This window comes from Mus caroli, unplaced genomic scaffold (assembly GCF_978045245.1).
Source record: "Mus caroli unplaced genomic scaffold, Mus_caroli_1 scaffold_9, whole genome shotgun sequence".
NCBI lineage: Eukaryota > Metazoa > Chordata > Mammalia > Rodentia > Muridae > Mus > Mus caroli.
In genome coordinates this window covers 103,303,118-103,308,831 of record NW_028227264.1, presented here as the reverse complement: position 1 = coordinate 103,308,831, position 5,714 = coordinate 103,303,118, and positions in this window count along the sequence as shown.

The following is a 5,714-nucleotide window of genomic DNA, read 5'->3' as shown; positions in this document are numbered from 1 at the left end:
TTAGGTTTATTGCCATATTATTCAAAATAGCAAGGAAATTGAACCATTTGAGATGTTCATCACAAGATGAACAATGAAAAAGATATTTGCATACTTTGTGGCATTTTATTTAGATGTAAAGAAATCATAAAATTTTCCAGAAAAAGGTGAATAGAGCTGAAAAGTATTACATTCACTAAAGTAAATCAGAAGGAAAATAAAAATGATATTCACTTTCACGTGGATCCCAACCTATAACGCTTATGCTTTTATATAAGAAGGGATGAGTGTGGGTCTGATTATAAAAGTAGAAAGGAGACAATGAGACAGGATATCATTTGTGCCAAGGAAGAGGAGGGTACAATAGAGCACACATAACATTAACTTAGCATGAATGGAGGCCATGGCTGACTTTGGAAAATTACAGGAACATTAGCAAGAACAGACAGGACAATAAACCTTAACAGTTTTGTTTGTAATCTTCAGGATAAGACTGAATATTATGTATGATGATTAATTTGCAATAAAGCCAAACAAAGAAGATCTATGAGATTGGACTTCATATTTCCACTGCTCTGGATAGATGGTAAACTCCAAAGACAATGGAGATATGAATTCATAAACATAACATGTTTAAATTAACCACAGTATGCATTTTTGTGACTGTGGATGTATCTTCCCAATAATCTTCTCAATGATCTTCCCATTGATGGCCTACTAGTCCATCTTCTGCTACATATGCAGCTAGAGACATGAGCTCTGGGGGTACTGGTTAGTTGATATTGTAGTTCCACCTCTAGGGTTGCAGACTCCTTCAGCTCTTGGGTACTTTCTCAACTCTTACATTGAGGGTCCTGTGTTCCATCCTATAGATGACTGTGAGCATCCACTTCTGTATTTGCCAGGCACTGGCATAGCCTCATATAAGACAGCTATATCAGGGTCCCTTCAGCAAAATCTTGCTGGTATATGCAATAGTGTCTGGGTTTGGTGGCTGATTATGGGATGGATCCCTGGGTGGGGTAGACTAAATAGTCCATCCTTTTGTCTTAGCTCCAATCTTTGTCTCTGTAACTCCTTTCATGAGTATTTTGTTCCCTATTCTCAGGAGGAATGAAGTATCCACAGGTTTGTCTTCCTTCTTCTTGAGTTTCTTGTGTTTTGCAAACTGTATCTTGGGTATTCTGTTTCTGAGCTAATATCCACTTATCAGTGAGTGCATATCTAGTGACTTCTTTTGTGATTAGGTTACCTCACTAAGGATGATATCCTCCAGATAAATCCATTTGCCTAAGAATTTCATAAATTCATTGTTTTTAATAGCCGAGTAGTACTCCATTGTGTAAATTATCACATTTTCTGTATCCAATCCTCTGTTGAAGGACATCTGGGTTCTTTCCAGCTTCTGGCTAGTATAAATAAGGCTGCTATGAACATAAAGGAACGTGTGTTCTTATTACCAGTTGGGACATCTACTGGGTATATGCCCAGGAGGGGTATTGCTGGATCTTGATAAAACCAAATTCATACAAATTGCACATTCTGAAAATTGATTTAGCAGTGATTCTCAACTTCCAGGGTACTCTGGGAGTATTGGTTAGTTCATATTGGACTCATAGAGTTGCAGACCCTTTCAGCTCCTTGGGTACTTCCTCTAGTTTCTCCATTGGGGGCCCCGTGTTCCTTCCTATAGATGACTGTGAGCATCCACTTCTGTATTTGAATTTTAATAGAATTCCACATACTGTGGTGACCTCAAACTTCATGGCTACTTTATAAATGTAATTTTGCTACGGTTATGAATCATTAAGTAAATATCTGTGTTTTCCAATATTCTTAGTTAACCCAATTAAAAGATTATTTGCCCCCGAAGGTGGTCATGACCCAAAAGTTGAGAACCACTGCTGACCTACCACTGCCTGAGAGCAAGAATTAGCTCAAGCACAATTAGAAGCATATTCAAATTGGGCTAATAATATATTAACTTAAACTTCTGATATATTTAAATCAGTTTTCAGAAATAAATATTTATTACAGAATATGTTTTTATTATGCCACCAAACTGGAATACTATCTTGTTTGGTTATTAAGTAAAGTATTCTGGATAGATAATGTAACTGAAAGTCTATGTTGCAAAAATTCATGGGCTCTACAAATTTTTCCATAATATATATTCTGAAAATCAGAAAACAGAAACTAAGAGAGCCACATGGACTGCCAGAATCCACCTACAAATAGCAGGTCGAGGAATAACCATGGCTCATGAGAACTATTCTAAACTAAGGTCTGTCTATCTTGTGTTTAACATGGACTAATTGAGGGAAGGAAAAAGATATACCTTCTATGAAATGAAAACTAACAAAAATGAGTAATTCTAGTCTTTTGTGTACAAAATGCTACATTCTGAAAAGATTTTCTTAAGATATAAAGTATTCCTGTGTAAAACACAGTAAAAATAATTAGCTGTGATACAAAGTTATGATAATACCATGGGTGATTTCTTTTAATATTGACAGTTAAGACAGTCTCCAAGGCTTTGAATATTACCTTTCATCATTTCTGACACTCAAGCTATTTGGCATCTGGAAAAGAACTTACCTGTAAAGTCATATCCTCAGCTGCATGGTGTGTGCATCCACCCTGAGCTTGTCTGTGAAAGCTGAATCCCAGCTGGAAAGCAGCTTAGAATGATGCCATTAATCCTTCTTACAGTCCTTTCGATATTGCTGTCTGTGTGCTGATTGTGTGCGCTATTTTAAATAATTTTTAAATCAGTAAGAGACTGAATAAGAAGTATCTAGGTATCTTCAGATCATATATAAATATGATTTTCATGGTATAAATTATCCAGTGATATTATTGTTCTCCTAGTTGGGTTCACTAGTATAAAATAAGCAGTCATGAATAGATTAAATTTGTTTCCAGCTTCTCAGTTGGCTATAACTAAACTTTGAATCCATCTGTTATATAAATGAGATTTTCTGGAAAACAACACAATACAGAATGTAATATGGGTAAGAAAGACCGAAAACAATCTCTTTCGTTGCTGTTTCTTCCTTGGCTTCCCTTTGTGTTGACTCCATGTTATTAATATAATACATTGTCACATCCTTGGTGATTTAGAATTACAAAATAAAAAAGTCTTTCCTGCTCACCTTCCTGGAAATCCATGCCATCCATTATCACTGGTCAAGTATTCTCTTCTCTTTACTCCCTCTTCAAGACTCAAATTTACTTTCTGCCTCCTCGAGGAAATCTATACACCCACACTGATGAGTAGGGCTCTGTGCTCAGTCTTCATTTGGGTATCCCAATCCTAATTTCCTTAAGGTTCTTGTTACTCTCATTTGAAGTATAAACCTGATGCTTTCTCTCAGTGAGCATTTTAATCCTACTATCCTAGAACTCTAATATTTCACCTTGCAGAGCTCAACCTCTGGCTTCTCAAACTGAGTCTTTGCCTTCCACTCCCTCAAACATTCTAGTCTCATCTTCTGAGAAGCTGCTCTGGATGGAGATCAACCAACCCTCTCACACTGGTACTCAAAGACGCTTATCTTAAGACCAGCTTGGGGGACCTGCTTACTTTACAGACTGAACCGTTACTTATCTTGCCATTTGGCACAGTGTCTTCCTTGCATGAACACCTACTCCACCCATAGGTGATGTTCTTATTTCCCCATTCTTCTGGCACACTAACCTCAATCTGAAGGCCTGCATATACCAACTGCTTGCTATACAGGAAGTGGCTTCATTTACCTCTTTGCTTGAATCTAACCTTACTGGATTAAGACAGTCCCTTGAACAATTTCAAACAAATCCCTAAAAGTAAGAAGACATTTTGGTGTCTCATCAGAAGCGACAGCTACTACCCATCCATTTAATTCCACTGTCTCAGCACCGGGCTGGTTTTCCTAGTGACTCCTTTATTCTGAGGGTGCTCCCATAGAGATCTTCAACACCCAAATGTTGACCATGTCTAGATGAGCTGCAGAGCAACAGCCAAATTCTTAGGACTGAGGTTTCATGCTGTCAACAGAACAGCAACCCCATACTCTAGCTATGTCATGATATACAAAGCATACTCTGTTGAGGCCAAAAGTTGTGTATCATCCACAGTGGAACTAGGATCATATCAGATACTCCACTCCTATGTAAACACAGAGAAGCTGCATGACTAAGCTTAAAGCACCTCCTAAGTGATCCAAAGCTGGACAAGTCAGGATAACAGTGAGTATAAAGCCAACCACCCCCACTAAGTGCAGGTAAGTCAGAAATTCCTATTAAGAGACACAACCAACAGCTAAACACTAGATACCCAAGTCCCGTTGCAAAACATAAGCAATATGAAAATCAAAGAAAATGCTTGTCCTCTCAAAAATAGTGATCATACAGAAATAAATAGCTGCTAACATAAAAATTATAAGATACACAAGACACAAAATTTTTTGGCAGAAACAACCAGTAACACATTCAAATAATGCTAAAAGGACATAAATAAATACCTGAAAAGAGGAAAATAAAAAAAAAAACTCGTGATGAGGTACCAAAACAGAAAACACACACACACACACACACACACACACACACACACACGTGCGTGCACACACACATACACACACACAAACACATGCACGCACATGCACAACACACACAAGTACACACACACAAATAATAGATAAAGAGATGGATGATAGATAGATAGATAGATAGATAGATAGATAGATAGGGATGGCAATTCGGAGTATGAAAAGAAAATATAATAAAAACAAATATTTAAAATCTAAATTAAAATGAAATTGGAAATGAAAACAAAAACAAAAACATTAAATCCCATAAATATCCTAGTGGAAACCTTCAGGAATTGCATGACACAATGTATCATGTGAAAAACAGAATACCAGGTCTTGAAAACAATATAGAAAATTTAGATAATTGAACCAAAGATGATTTCTAAAAAGTTATAGATGCATGAATAAATTATGCAGAATTTATGGGATGCAACAAAAGACCACAACTATAAATTATATGTACAGAAGGGGAAAACGTCTAGACTTAAAACGTAAGAAATATCAGATACCACCATAGAAAAAAATGTTATTCCTGCATCTCAGAAAAAAGATGTCTACCCAGACACATGTACACAAGTGATGTACAGAAAGACAAGCATAGGAAGAGAATGAAAAATCTCCACAACATGTTATAATTAAGATGAAATACATTAATCAAAACACATTTTGTAAGCTGCAAGAGAGAAATCCCATATTAAATATTAAGAAAATTTCATCAGAATAGCAGCTGATTTCTAGGAGAGGTTATAAGCTGTAAGGATTTGGAGCAATATACCTCAAGTTCTGAAAGACTAGAACTGCCAACTCACACTATAGCATACATAGCAAAACTATTTATCATAACTGACAGACACAGAAATTCTTTCATGGTAAAAAAAAAATTAAAAATGCAAAATAGAAAACCCTTAAGATTATCAAGTCAGTCCTATAGAAAGAATACTGAATGGAGTATTTCAAACAAAAGATGGTAAACATAAAGAGAAAGAAAATCATGTTAGTACCATTTTCATGCAAAGTAGGATTAAAAACATCACAAACTCAACAGGATGTCAGTAGTTAATACATATTACAATAATATTTCTAAATATTGATGGTAATAATTCCCCAATCAAAAGACATAGTTTAGCAAAATTGGATTAGAGAACAACCAGCTTTTTCTTTCCT